Below are 15,048 nucleotides of genomic sequence, written 5' to 3'. Positions count from 1 at the left end.
GAAGGTTTACAAGAATAATCCCAGGAATTAGTAGGTTAACCTATGATGAGGGTTTGTCAGCACTGGGCCTGTACTCGCTGGAGTTTAGAAGAATAAGGAGCGACCTCATTGAAACATACAGAATAGTGAAAGGTTTGAATAGAGTGGATATGGAGAGGATGTTTCCACTAGTGGGAGAGTCTAGGACTCGATGACACCCCCAGAATTAAATGACATTCTTTATGGAAGATGAAGAGAAATTTAGTCAGAGGGTGGCGAATCTGTGGAATTCTTTGTCACAGAAGGTTGTAGAGGCCAAGTTAGTGGATATTTTTAAGGCAGAGATAGATTTCTGATTAGTTCAAGTGTCAGAGGTTATGGGGATAATGTAGGAGAATGGGGTTAGGAGGGAGAAATAGATCAGCCATGATTGAATGGCAGAGTAGACTTGATGGGCTAAAACGGCCTACTTTTACTCCTATACCTTACGGCCATTGTTCATACCGCTGGATTGCAAGCTACCAAAGTGGAATAGAAGGTGCTGTTCCTCCAGTTCGCGATGTAGCTTCACTCTGCCAATGAAGGAGGCAAAGGGATGAAAGATCGGTACAAGAATAGGAAGTGGAGTTAAAATAGTAAGAAAGCAGGAAATCCAGCAACACCCTTGGCTGATGGAGAGCAAGAACTCAAAGGAATGGTCACCTACTCTGGAAAATATAAAGGGGGGGGGGGGGGGGGGAGCAGAAATTGAAAATTGAATCCTCTAAGTTCAAGTAATACCCAACCAACAACCACCCATCCCAACCCTTTCCACTCCCCCCATCCCAGTGTGCACACATTTGTCCCACCAATTTCCTCCAATCTAGTCACCATATTCCTTTCCTCTCCTCAATATGCTCCCATCCCAGTCCCCCATTTCCCTTCCCCTCAAACTCCCCTCCCACTTTATACCTTTCTCAAGACTTTACATTTTATTCCTCCGTCCTCATCTGGCAACTCTTTGCCTCCTCATCCTAGAATAAGCCAACTTTGCAACTCCCAAAACGTACCGGTTTTTGCTCTCATCACCATGGATATAATTTGATTTGGTTATTTCTCTGATCTTTGGCTTTCCAGCTCCACATGATTTTACCAGGGTCTAAGGAACTTCAATATTTTGCTTCCCTAATCAATCTTTTTTTACGTATAAAGATTCTTAAAATCATTAATAATTTCTCCACCAGCACATTTTAATATTGCTCCCCATCGGTAACATTTACAACTTATTTTCTCCTCATTGTAAGAATTCAAGGAGGGGGGGAGAAGATAAAGGCTATTTCACATTCTCAGGTTGTCCAAACCTACTCAATAAAAGACAAACGTGGGAAGTGCGCCAAATAGTTTAGTCAGTGGTCCAAAAATAAAGAGGAAATGACCATAGTCTGCTTATCTGCTGTTGATGCAGAATGAGTGTTGGCCAGCACATATAGAGAACATCCCTGCCCTTTGAATTATGCCGAAGGATGGCTTGCATCCAGGAAAGGCTTTAGTACATCACATCCAAAAACTCCTTTAGCAATGCAGTGTCAGCCAAGATAGTGTGTTCGATCTTTAAAATTGACTAAAATTGACAGCCAACCAATTCATTAGCAAGAATATAAGTGATCTAATGTTCATGCTGGCAATTTAAATAAACATTTTACCCCCAACATATTCAAATTCAACAAAACTGAGTTTTATCATCTATTAGTTCATGATGCATACAACACTCGAACATTCATAGTTTGCAGGTACAATTTTCTCTATTTTGCAGCCAATATTTTTGTTACCAGAATTTAGCATGTAGTAATTCAGATAGTTGATACTCTGGAACTAAACCTAACAAGTTCAGTAAACTCGCTCTTTACATTGTTCCAATCCAAACTGAAGCATCTCTCTCCAAGCAATGTTTTGTGCGACCGAACCAAAAACAGGCATCTCATGCAAATTTCACTAGATAAATTAATTAAAAAGCCCACCTCTTTTTCACCCCACAACTCTTCAATCACCAACACATACAAAACAGAAAGACATGCACATTTTTAAGGTGTAAAATGAAAGTCAAAGATAGAGGGATTGTTTGAACATTATTCTGATTTGAAGTATTTAATAATCAAGATTGGACCAGTTATATTTTATTTTAATCGAGATTTATTTTTTTAACGGGGTGCATCACAGCTTGGTTTGGGAACAGCTCCAGACCATCACACAAACCAACCTCCCTTCCATTCATACCTCACGCTGCCTCAGCAAGGCCAGCAGCATAATCAAGGACAAATCACACCCTGACCACTCCCTCTTCTCCCATCGAGCAAAAGGTATAGAAGGGTGCATAAGAACACCTCCAGATTCAGGCCAGTTTTTTCCCCAGCTGTTATCAGGCAACTGAGCCATCCTACCACAACCAGAGAGCAGACCCGAACTACACTCTACCTCATCGGGGACCCTTGGAATATCTTTGATCGGACTTTATTGGCTTTACCTTGCACTAAATGCGATTCCCTTATGTATCTGTACACTGTGCATGGCTCAATTGTATTCATGTATTGCCTTTCCACTGGCTGGTTAGCATGCAACAAAGCTTTTCACGGTACACATGACAATAAACCAAAACGAAACAGCAAGTTCCACTTAAACAAGGGACTGAATAAGCACTTTGTGCTGCAATTTAAACAATGCCCGATTTGTATGAATGCATGAAATGCCACCACAAATATTTTGGTAGACAAAATTGCTGGAGAAACTCAGCAGGTGAGGCAGCATCTATGGAGCGAAGGAAATAGGCAACGTTTCGGGTCGAAACCCTTCTTCAGACTGAAGGGTTTTGTCCCGAAACGTTGCCCATTTCCTTCGCTCCATAGATGCTGCCGCACCCGCTGAGTTTCTCCAGCAATTTTGTCTACCTTTGATTTTCCAGCATCTGCAGTTCCTTCTTGAACAAATATTTTGGTTCTATATCATTCTAATGCAATGCAGATTTAACCACTACCTCAGAAACTATGGCCTTTGTATTGGTTGCACTATGTATTTCTGTTCTGACCCATTGTGTCCTGGCTACCTAGTATTAATAATTATTAATTTATTGCTTTATTGATTATTGGATATTTGTGTGTCATGTTATTGCATGAGATATGATCAGCTGATTGTGAATCATTGACTTGCACTTTTTTGAAATAATCATGAAAATCAAAGGGCAGGCTGGTATGCATAGTCCCTATGGACTGAAGCAAGGCCTTTGATAAGGTTCCATCTGGTCGGCTAATATGAAAGGTTAGATCGTATGGGATCCAGGGAGAGCTAGCTAAGTGAAGAAGGCGTGGACATACGTTGAAAGTGTGAAGGTGGCGGGGGAAGGTTATTTATCGGACAGGAGACCTGTAACTAGCTGTGCGCCACAGAGATCAATGCTGGACAAATTGTTCTTTATCATCAATGATTTGGATAAAAATGTACAAGACATGACTACTAAGTTACAAATGTCATAAAATAGGTGGCATCAAACAGTGACGAAAGACTTACAGCGGAATTTCTATTAGCTGAACATACGAGCAGAGGAATGGCAAATGGAGTTTAATTTAGTTATGTGCAAGGTGTTGAATTTGGGAAATCAAACCAAATAAGACTTTCTAGAGTGTAATTGGCAAATGCACCATCAATAGCACAATGAAATTCTTACTTGCAGCAGCACAACAGGCCTGTAAACAATACCTAAAGATCATATTAAAACAAAAATATTAAATTAACAACCACAATACAAGTGCAAGAAACAGCCAGGGTAGTATGGGTTTTTGATAATACTGGCTGCCTTCTTGAGACAGCTCTTCCGATAGATCACTTGATGGTGGGGAGGTCAGTACCAGAGATGGACCAGGATGTGTCCACAACATTTGGTAATCCTTTCATTCCTGAGCATTCGAGATGCTGAACCAGGCAGTGACATAACCTGACAATATATTCTCTACAGTACCACTGAAGGGGTTCAAACGAGTACTTGCCAACATAGCAAACAGTGAACAGAAATGCCCTGTGCAATTTTGTAGAGCAAATGGACCAAGATCTAAAAGTACAAAAATTCCCAAAATGGCAACACAGGTGGATGTGGTGATGAGGGGTCTTTTGGCACGCAAACATTCACTAGTCATGACATGGAGTATAGAAGTTGGGGCATTATTGTCACTATTGTAAGAGAAGATGATGAGGCTGCACTTGGACTATAGTGTTTAGTTTTAGTCACGTAACTGTAGAAAAAGTGCCATTAATTTGGAAAGAATGCAAAATATATTTACGAGGGTGTTGCTTGAGCTACAGAGATTGGGCAGAACTTAATTCTTTGGAGTGTAGGAGAGTGACTAAGTGGTGATCTGATAAAGCAGCATGAAATCCACAAGGGCACAGATAGGATGAACGCATACAGCCTCCCCCCCCCCCCCCCAGGATTGTGCAATCAATAACTAGAGGGTATAGGTTTAAGGCAAGGGGGAAAGATTTACTAGGAACCAGAGGTAGATCGTTTTCCCCGCATAAAGTACATTTATGGAATTAGATCCCAGAGGAAATAGTTGAGGTAAGCACAATAACAATATTTAAGATACATTTGAACAGGCACATGGGTAGTAATGGCTCAGAGGAATACAAGTCAAGTGAGTGCAAATGACACTAGCGTATATGAGAATCTTGTAGAACATGGATGAATTGGGCCAAAGGATTAAGATTGTACTGTACAACTGACCAATTATCCCAATTGAAGTGGAGATGGCTATCACAAAGTGCAAGAGATATCTTAATTAGAATTAGTTAGATCTATTAGAGGAAAACAATTTCCACTTGTTAGGGAATTAGTGATATACTAGACTAGGTACAAGTACAACCCGTTGGGTCCCATGTTCACACGGGAGGGCTGGTCCCCCAACGCAATATTCCATCTCCCCACCAATTCCAATATTGGTGTCTGGGGGGGGGGGGCTTTCTGGAGCTCTAGTATGGGTGTTGTGGGCTGAAGGGACTGGTTTCCAGAGGGCTAGTATGGACATTGTGGGCCGAATGGATTATTGGGCTGGCAGCTCAGTCTCTCAAGCCTGGTGCGCTGGCAGCTCACTATTCACGGCTGGTGGCCTGGCAGTTGATTCACGGCTATTCCTTGAAATTCCATTTCAAACAGGGTGCAAGGCCACAAGAAAGAGTCGTGTCCTCTCCCTCCCCCATCTTGCAGAGACTGAGCCACGCCCACACTTCAGGGAATCTCAACATCTTTTTAACATTAATAAGTCTTATTTTTTATCGATTGAAAAAATCCTCTTTTCCTGCGCAGCGGAGGGGGACAGAGTAAGATGGCAAAAATAAATAAATAAATAAAAATCAGTTGATATAAACGGGGCTGTGGGTCCCCATCCTACTCCTTCCAAAGTCCACAATCAGTTCCTTGGTTTTGCTGGTGTTGAGGGCCAGGTTATTGCGCGGGCACCATATAGACAGTTGCTCGATCTCTCTTCTATACTCCGACTCATCCCCATCGGTGATACGTCCCACAACAGTGGTGTCATCAGCGAACTTGGTGTTCGCACTGTGACCGGCTACGCAGTCATGAGTATAGAGGGAGTCAGCAGGGGGCTGAGCACGCAGCCTTGAGGTGCTCCCGTGCTGATTGTTATCGAGGCTGACACATTTCCACCAATACGAACAGACTGTGGTCTGTGAATGAGGAAGTCGAGGATCCAATTGCAGAGGGATGCGCAGAGACCCAGTTCTGCGAGTTTGGTAACCAGTTTGGAGGGGATGATTGTGTTAAATGCCGAGCTGTAATCGATGAATAACAACCTGACAAATGAGTTTTTGTTGTCCAAGTGGTCCAGTGCGGAGTGGAGGGCCAGCGAGATCGCATCCACCGTTGATCTGTTGTGGCGGTAAGCGAACTGCAGTGGTTCCAGGTTTTTGTCGAGGTAGGAGTTGATTTGCTCCCTGATCAACCTCTCAAAGCACTTCATCACCACCGACGTTAGTGCCACTGGTCGATAGTCATTGAGGCACGTGTTCAGTGTTATTCACAGCTCAGACTAAGAGTCGTGACCTCTCGCTCCCCCTACCTTGCAGAGACTGAGGCATATCCACACTTCCGGGTTTTATAGTCCCTCTCCCCACCCCCTAGTGGAAGGGGCATGGCCTTCATGGCATGATTGACAGGAGAGAGAATCACAACATTTTTTAGACATTAACAAGTCTTTTATTTTTTATTGATAGGAAAAATCCTCGTCCTGCGCAGCAGAGGGGGACAGAGTAAGATGGCCAAAATCACAGCCGCAAGTGGTAGCGTTTTTTCTAAAATCAATATGCAGTGCAAACAGGAAGTGGTCAAGATTTGAGTTTTAATTATATAACACGGCACGCCACTCTTCAACACAGCACAGTTAAACCACCGTTTTCATTTTTCAAACCAACCACCTCGTTCATTTTCAAACCAGGCACAGTTAACCCACCGTTTTCATTTTTCAAACCAACCACCTCTTTCATTTTCAAACCAACCACATTTTGATTTTCAAATTTCATTTTCAAACCACATTAAGGGCACTGACAGGTCAGTAAAACCACACACAGTTTAGTAGACATGTGTGCAGTGTTATTCACAGCTCAGATTGAGAGTCATGACCTCTCACTCCCCCATCTTGCAGAGACCGAGGCACGTCCACACTTCTGGGTTTTATAGTCCCTCCCCCCTCCCCCCGGAAGGGGCCTGGCCTCCATTGCGTGATTGACAGGAGAGAGAATCTCAACTTTAACATAAGTCTTTTATTTTTCATTGATGGGGAAAAATCCTCGTCCTGCGCAGCGGAGGGAAACTCAGAGTAAGACAGCCAAAAATCACAGCCTTAAGTGGTAGCGTTTTTTTCTAAAATCAATATACAGTGCAAACAGGAAGTGGTCAAGATTTGAGTATATAGATGAAGGCATGTTTAAATTTATCTTGCAGAGATTCTAGATAGAACATGAAAACATTTCCCAAGGAAAAAGAACAGACATTTTTGTTGCAGGCAAGGCAGTACTCGGTGGCGAGAGGGCAGTAGAATGTTTTGGTACCATCTAGCTAAGTGGCATCTCAGACAGAATTGGTCAGTATACACTTATGACAACACAAGTCACATTCTGAAACAGGGTTACCAATCTATCTGGCTATTATACCTAGTAATGGAAAGATCAATCCACAAGGTACAATGCCACAGTGGATGATCATTTGCTTTAAATTCTATAGATGCTGAACAGTTTTACCAAATGACCAAAGTTGTCAAATCTAATCTATTTTGCTCCAATTTGATAAGGGTGCAAGCTGACTAAACAGCTAACAATTCTGTTGAATTGTAGGTGAAGAAAACATTCAGCCGAATCATGTACAACTTTTGTTCGACATTGTTTTTGGTGCAATGAGATTTAACAACATTTTAATTTTGTTCATAATTTAATTTTAATTTCAGGATTAAAGGTAAAACGATTCTGCAACCAAGGTGAGAACACCGAGTTTGAAGCAGTCTGACCCACTGAGTTCATCCAGCAGTTTTTTTTTTTGCTCAAGATTACAGAATCTGCAGTCTTGTGTCGAGAGTTTAATGTTATTCAAAGTCTCAATAAACAGAAGCTTCGTTGCTGAGATCGCACCACCTGGTATTCTGGAGAACAGGGCTTGTGGTAATTTCAATCAGTAGTTTTTAATATGAAACATTAGAAGATATGACACATTACACATTTAATGGAGTAGGGTTTCACTTGATATATTAAACTTGTTTCTTGATGGTTACAACTACTAATTGTTCACACAACTCAAAGGTCAATGCAGAATACACAAGAAAGAAGACACTTTTTCATTCATAAATCTCAGCTCTTCACAACACAACATCCAAGAACGATAAGCGAAACAGTCAGAGGTCAACTTTGTTGACATTCATTATTTCTTTTATTCTTTTTAAAAAATAACAATTGTGGTCAGCTGTTCCACAATCCAGAAATCCCAAAACTTCGATCCAAATCACGACAGCAGAATCGAATCATTTAATGAAGGGGGAGTTTAGCCATGAATGCAACTCATTTCCAGTTGTATGTTACCCATTTCCAGCTTGATCACACCGATTCTACTCATGCAGTTTAACTTTATTTTTAATTGAAAATAGTGTACAATTTAACATGTATAATCCTTTTACAATCACCAAATTTACACTGTTTCTCCTTCTTATTAACCCCCGCCTTATGAAAGAGAAAACACATCAAATCAGTGTAGCAACTCTCCCGTGACTCATGTTCCATTTTCTGGCAACCCAGGAACTCTGCAGTTAGATCCTTAGCTCCCCGACTATACTATTCTGGTTTAGCCATTCAGAAATTACATTTAGCTTTGCCGATTAGGAAGACACCAAAACAATGAAAGTCTCTTCTCTCTTTCAGTCTCAACTATATTATGCTGTATTATTCATTTCCCTTTATGCATAGCATTTCACTGGATTAAATTACAAATGGTTTTATTCCACACATTTACACAGGTATTGTTCACCATTTTGTAATCCAAATGGTGCCTTCTCCAATTCCACTACCCAGCCCAGCTGTATTATCTACAAATCTGACATTTGTATTTTGAATCCAGATTTTGTGGTTTAATCACAGCAACAATCTCAGCACAGATCCGAAAGCACGCCATCTCAGCCATTCACCTCACACAACTAGTTTCTCATCCTTAAAACAGCTTGTTGTCCATCCCACAACTCTAAATTGAAGTAACCTCTTTCAGAACTATTAATAAGCATTTTGTCACTGCAATAGGCCCACACTAGCACAATTGCTAATCTGTCAGATTATTTGAAAAAGCATCACAAAACAGTCAAGAAAAGATATACAGGTGCATGCATTCATAGATAACATATCATCAAATTATATAATATGATAAAACTTTATTCATGCCAGGAGAGAAATTGATTGTGATTAGATTGCCCAAACTAAACAAACTGAAGCCAGATCCATGGGTTGGCTTCAGCATAAGGCTGAGGTGGAAGATTGCAACCTTCACGTGGTCCACCCTGTTTTGACTAATGCAATCAACTCGACGTGCACAAACGGAAGATCAAATAGAACAAGTTGCCCAACAACTTTAGGCTGTGCACGCCACAGAAGAAGAATAAGGCTCAGTTTGCTCTCAACCTCCATGCCTGTCCATTGCAGTGTGAAAATGAGGAACGTCAGTGGCCAGCACATCGCACCTCCAAATCTGCCAATGAACTTCCAACAAAACAAGGGAAGCCTTTGCAAAAAAAAGTATACTCATTTAAAGAAAACAATGTAACTGGTTAGAACAGCATGATCAAAGATGCCACTAGAAATTAAATGGCATCTTCATTTTCAGTTGTAATAGGATCCAAAAGAAATTGAACGTGCCTTAATTTAACCAAAGCCAAAAAACAGAGTATCAACACAAAGGAACAAGAATAGAGTGGTAGCACAAATGTGTAAAAGACTAGACACAAGAACAGTCCATTGCTGTTACTGCGCCAGTGGACGTTGGAGGTGGTGCCGATAAGAACATTTTTATGCTGCAAAAAGCCTATTTAATCAATAAACAGCCTATGAAGGGGCAAATAAAACAAGGTACAACTCCTAGTAAATGAACAGTTTCTCCAGAAAATTATTGGGTGATAGACATTTTCATATTCAGATTGGGTTATTTTTCACCCCCACAAGTAGATGGAGGGGGCAAGGGCAGTACAGTTTCCAGTCTCAGCTCCTGTCCAGGGGGGTGGCCGGAGACGACAGGAACAACAGGAACCCACTCCCCGATGGGCCGCTACAGCGACAAGTGGCAGTTCGCCCACAGCCCGAGCTGCGCCCCCTCATCCGCAACCCGGGTTCCTCTGGAGTTGGAACGGGGCCGGGCTAGAGTTGCTGCTGGCTGTGAGTCTCCGGGATCTCCATGCTTGCAGTCGGTGTCCCGTTGGTCCTGACGTCTCCGGCCACCCCCCTGGACAGGAGCTGAGACTGGGAACTTAACCGCCCTTGCCCCCTCCCTCTGCAACTGCAAACAACCCCACTCTCCTGCAAGGGCGGTACAGTTCCCAGTCTCAGCTCCTGTACAGGGGGGTGGCCGGAGACGTCACAGCCCGAGCTGCACCCCCTCATCTGCAACCCCAAGAACAAGACGCACCTTGCACACCATCAGCTTCTGTCCCTACGGGAAGCGTGTTCCTCTGGAGTTGGAACGGGGCTGGGCTGCTGCTGGCTGTGGCTCTCTGGGATCTCCGTGCATGCAGTGGGCCTGGGGGCCGGTGTCCCGTTGGTCCTCACGTCTCCGGTGACTGGCATTGCCGACGTGAAGACAGTGCAAAGCCCCCGTGCTGGTGCAATGGGCGGGGAACTGGAGAGGGGAGGGAAGGGGTCACACACATGGCCGGGAAGCAGAGGGGTGTAGGTGGGGTGAAACTGAAGGAGCGACAATCTGCTGCTGCCTGCCAGCTGAGTTAAAACGTTCCCACGCAAGACTCACGTTACACTGTGTATCGTAAGTCTACCGTGGGAACTTTTTAACTGAGCGGGCAGGCAGCAGCAGATTGTCAATTATTAACCCTCCCGCGCAATATACCCTCACCTCTTTTATGAATGGGGATTTAGTTCCCCTTTCTTCGAGGACCGACCGGAGGTTCCGCTGTCACCTCTGCGGGCCGCCCTCGGTAAACGTCTTCAAGGACCTTTCTTCAAGGACTGAAAAAATGTCCGCTATTTGGAGCTTTTCGTTATTTGGATCTTCGGATAAAAGGTTGTGCACCTGTATTTGCATTAATGTACATTGGACTTTCGATGTTAATATTATAGAAGCTCGGTCGTAACTAAGGGTGCCCATAAGTCAGATGTACATAACAGAGGGACGGTCAATGAATCATGTGCATAAAATTGATCTACTTCTAATTGCAATCAGGGAAGCAACCTTGATTGACAGAAGAATTAATTCAAGAATACAATGCATTTAGATTGTATTTAGATTGCAAAGATATGACCAGGACAAAAAAAAATGAAAAAAAGACTGGATGTGAAAAATATTGCAAGGTACAATAAAGAGATACTTTATTCTTCAATGACTTTTGTTTTCTAGGTCCCCACTCCCTCATCTTTACTATGGATGCCCAGTCACTATACACCTTCATCCCCGACCAGGAAGGTCTTAAAGCCCTCAGTTTCTTCCTCAACCACAGAACCAGCCAATTTCCGTCCACTAACACTCTCTTTCGCCTAGCGGAGCTGGTCCTTACCCTTAACTTCTTCGACTACTCCCACTTCCTCCAACTCCAAGGCGTAGCTAGGGGCACTCGCATGGTCCCCTGCCTCTTTGTAGGGTATGTCAAACAATCACTGTTCGAGGCGTACACTGGCCCTATCCCCAAACTCTACCTCCGCTACATTGACGACTGTATCGGTGCTACCTCCTGCATCCATGCAGAACTCACTGACTTCACAACTAATTTTCATCCTGCACTCAATTCCACTTAGACCATCTCTGACATCTCCCTATCATAGAAACATCTATCGTTTCTAGGTCTCGCCGTCTCCATCACAGGAAACAGACCATTGACTGACATCTACTACAAACCTACTGACTCCCATAGTCACCTTGACTACACTTCTTCCCACCCTGCTTCCTGTAAAGACTATCCCCTACTCCCAATTCCTCCGTCTACCCTGCATCTGCATCCAGGATGAGGTGTTCCATACCAGGTCATCGGAGATGTCCTCATTCTTTAGGAAACTGGGGTTCCCCACTTCCATTATAGTTCTTTATCCTGCAGCTCCGCTTTTACTCCCCCCCCCCCCCCCCCCCCCCCCCCCCCCCGTAACAAAGACTGAGCCCCCTTGTCCTCACCTTCCACCCCATCAGCCATTACATACAGCATATAATCCTCCAACATTTTCACCACCTCCAACAGGATCCCACTACTGGTCACATCTTCCCACCTCCACCCCTTTCTGCATTCCGCAGAGATGGTTCCCTCCAAAACTCCCTGGTCAACTTATCCCTTCCCACCCAAACCGCCCCCTCTCCAGATACTTTCCCCTGCAACTGCAGGAGATGCTACAACTGTCCCTTTACCTCCTCCCTTGACTCCATCCAAGGACCCAAAGTCTTTCCAGGTGAGGCAGAGGTTCACTTGCACCTCCTCCAATCTCATGCACTGTATCCGCTGTTCCAGGAGTCAACTTCATTACATTGGTGAGACCAAGCACTCGGCGATCGTTTAACTGAACACCTTCGCTCAGTCAGTCTAAACCTACCTGATCTCCCGATTGCTCAGCACTTCAACTCCCCCTCCCATTCCCAATCTGACCTTTCTGTCCTGGGCCTCCTCTCTTGTCAAAGTGAGGCCCAGCGCAAATTGGAGGAACAGCACCTCATATTTTGCTTGGGTAGTTTAAACCCCAGCGGTATGAACATTGACTTTTCTAACTTCAGATAGCCCTTACTTTCTCTCACCATCCCCTTCCCAGCTCTCCCAATAGTCTTACTGTCTCCGACTACATTCTATCTTTGTCCCACCCCGTCCCCTGAAATCAGTATGAAGAAAGGTCTCGACCCTAAACTTCACCCATTCCTTCTCTAACTTCTCTAACTAAGTAACCCTTGCTTTCCCCCTCTCATCATCCCATCCCCTTCCCAGTTTTCCGACTACATTCTACCTCTAGTCCCACCCACCCCCGACCAGTCAGAAGGGTCTCGACCAAAAACGTCATTCATTCCTGCAGAGATGCTGCCTGTCCCGCCGAGTTACTCCAGCATTTTGTGTCTACCTTCGATTTAAACCAGCATCTGTAGCTCTTTCCTACAAAGAGACAATATGGCTATATTGAATAAATATATCAATGACAGCAGTAATAAGGAACATAAAACTTAAATGCTAAATGGAATCCAGATACGAGATGGTAAAGTATCAATCTCACCAACAAGGTTCTTCACAGATCACCTACCAAAAAATCCATGTCATGAAAATTGATTGCCTTGTACAGGCAGGTATTAAATGGAACATAGTCCTTAATATGCATGTAATGTTTTCCCATTCCAGTATATACACATAGGTTCTCTTGGAAGGCATACCAAGTGTTTCCAGTATGTATAAATAACTTTAAGCTGCACTCAGTAACAGGGAATGAAAATGTGGGGTCATCTAGGTGACAGCAAACATTGAACAATAAGTTTAATAACTGAAGACACAAGTACATTGTAAAAGTCAAGGAAACAAATTAAAAGGAAAGCCAATTTGGTGGGACTGAAAATAGGCAACATTGCCAACAATATCTATGGCAACAAAAACATCGTACAAGTAATAGAAACCTCAAAACCAACAGATCAATTCAAATTTCAAGCCCTGCTATTGTTTCTCTCTTCACTGATGTGGAAGACACCACATCATGAGCAGCCAGAGCAGTTTTCCAAACTGGAAGTGTCACAAATGAATTGCTGCATCACCAAATATAAATTGGGTCACTGGTTTGCTTAATACTCCAGTTCAGTTCTCAACTGTGGCCTCAAACTTGAATTTTTCATCCCACTCTCAATGGCCTCTGCCTTTAGGCTTTTATTTAAACTATACCAATGATTCCCAGTGCAAGTTCCAAGAATCACCTCACTGTAGAATCTAGTCCATTCTAGCCCCAAGTCTTAACATCGAATTCAAGTTTCAGATAACAAGCCTTTCCCGTTTGTATGCAAACTAGTAACAAATTTACTTCCAAACCCAATCCATCTTAATTTGTTTCCTATTTATATATGTTCAGGCAGGTCACGAACAGCCTTTACCACTTCCTTTTATGAGCTTTTGGATAGTCACGTGGATATGCAGGGACCAGAGGTATATTGATCGTGAACAGACAGAGGAGATTAGTTTAACTTGGCATCATATTCTGTACTGACATTGCGGGCTATGTCCTGCATCAGCCCAATTGTATCCATGACATTCCACCAGTACATCCGACCATCCCTCCCCATTCATTGCTACCTTAAAATGGTATTTCCAAGTTTGATTGGTTCCAATGAAAGTCAATTTAAAGCATTACCAGTTTTTCTCTTCATTGATGTTTACCTCAAAATCATTCCGGAATTTGACGACAGATAAAAAACAAACGAGGGATTAATGACAGCCTCCTTTTACACAGAGTGGTGGGAATATGAAACTCGCCGCCACGAAGTGGTGTAGGGGTGCTTTGATTAATTTACGGAAATTCTACATAAACACCGAGAGGAATTCGAAGGTCACGCATGATGAGGTTAATGAATTGGAGGTGGCACGACTGGAACACATGTGCCAACTGGACTGACGGAGCCAAATGACCCACTTCTGGGTTGTCGAATCCATCCAACATTTACTAACTGCGGGAATCGTCTAATGTCCGTAAATGACCTAGCTGCTGGGATTTCAGCCAATATTTCAGCACTCAAAGTGAATTTTACCAGTAGTGTTAGAACGCTTCATTGCATTTCAGAATTTCCAACCTAAACATGCCACTTCTATAGTTAAATTGTAAGTGAAAAATAAAATTCTGCAGTTGCAAAATTGCAACACTGAACTACAACATTAAATCTGCTTCGCCAACAAATTATCTGGTAGCGAACAACCGAGCTTCACCGGCATCGATTCTGGCTCTCGGGTACACTCACTGTGTTTCTTTCTCTCATCCTCACTCGACTTTTTAATGCTGCAAACTAAACAACGGTGCACAACAGACCCTCCAACTACCTAATTAGCTGCCTCTCGTTCAAAGACCCCGCAAGATTACTTTTCAACTCCACTCTCTTCATTAAATCTTATAAAATTGTCAGAAGCAAAACTCCTGGGAAATCCTTGTGCAAGAATGTAGGAAGAGCAGCCGCCGCGGATGATACTCACCGTCCTCCACCTGCCGGTCCGTCCGTCTATCCGTCTATCCAGCCTCACGCGCCCCGTGCCGAATTCCAATCTCCAAGCACCGAGTTCCAATCCGCGCCGCGCGCTCCCAGCACCGAATTCCAATCTGCGCCGCGCGCACCTCCCCGGACCCCACCGCCGGCGG

At 43.4% G+C, this 15,048-nt stretch overlaps 1 protein-coding gene across 6 annotated transcripts in view; it reads right to left on the bottom strand.

Moving 5' to 3' along the window:
• The window catches only part of prom1a (prominin 1a), a 142,443-nt gene extending 127,395 nt beyond the window's left edge, over window positions 1-15,048 (bottom strand). For 3 of the 6 annotated variants that reach the window (XM_055638740.1, XM_055638755.1, XM_055638731.1), the window contains exon 1: window positions 14,886-15,046. The gene's annotated coding sequence lies outside the window, so the exon portion shown is untranslated. Of the gene's footprint in view, window positions 1-14,885 lie in introns of all 6 variants that reach the window. The other 3 variants (XM_055638723.1, XM_055638747.1, XM_055638761.1) reach the window with 2 other exon arrangements.

Source organism: Leucoraja erinacea, chromosome 1, assembly GCF_028641065.1.
Source record: "Leucoraja erinacea ecotype New England chromosome 1, Leri_hhj_1, whole genome shotgun sequence".
NCBI lineage: Eukaryota > Metazoa > Chordata > Chondrichthyes > Rajiformes > Rajidae > Leucoraja > Leucoraja erinaceus.
This window is presented reverse-complemented; position numbering and strand designations above follow the sequence as displayed.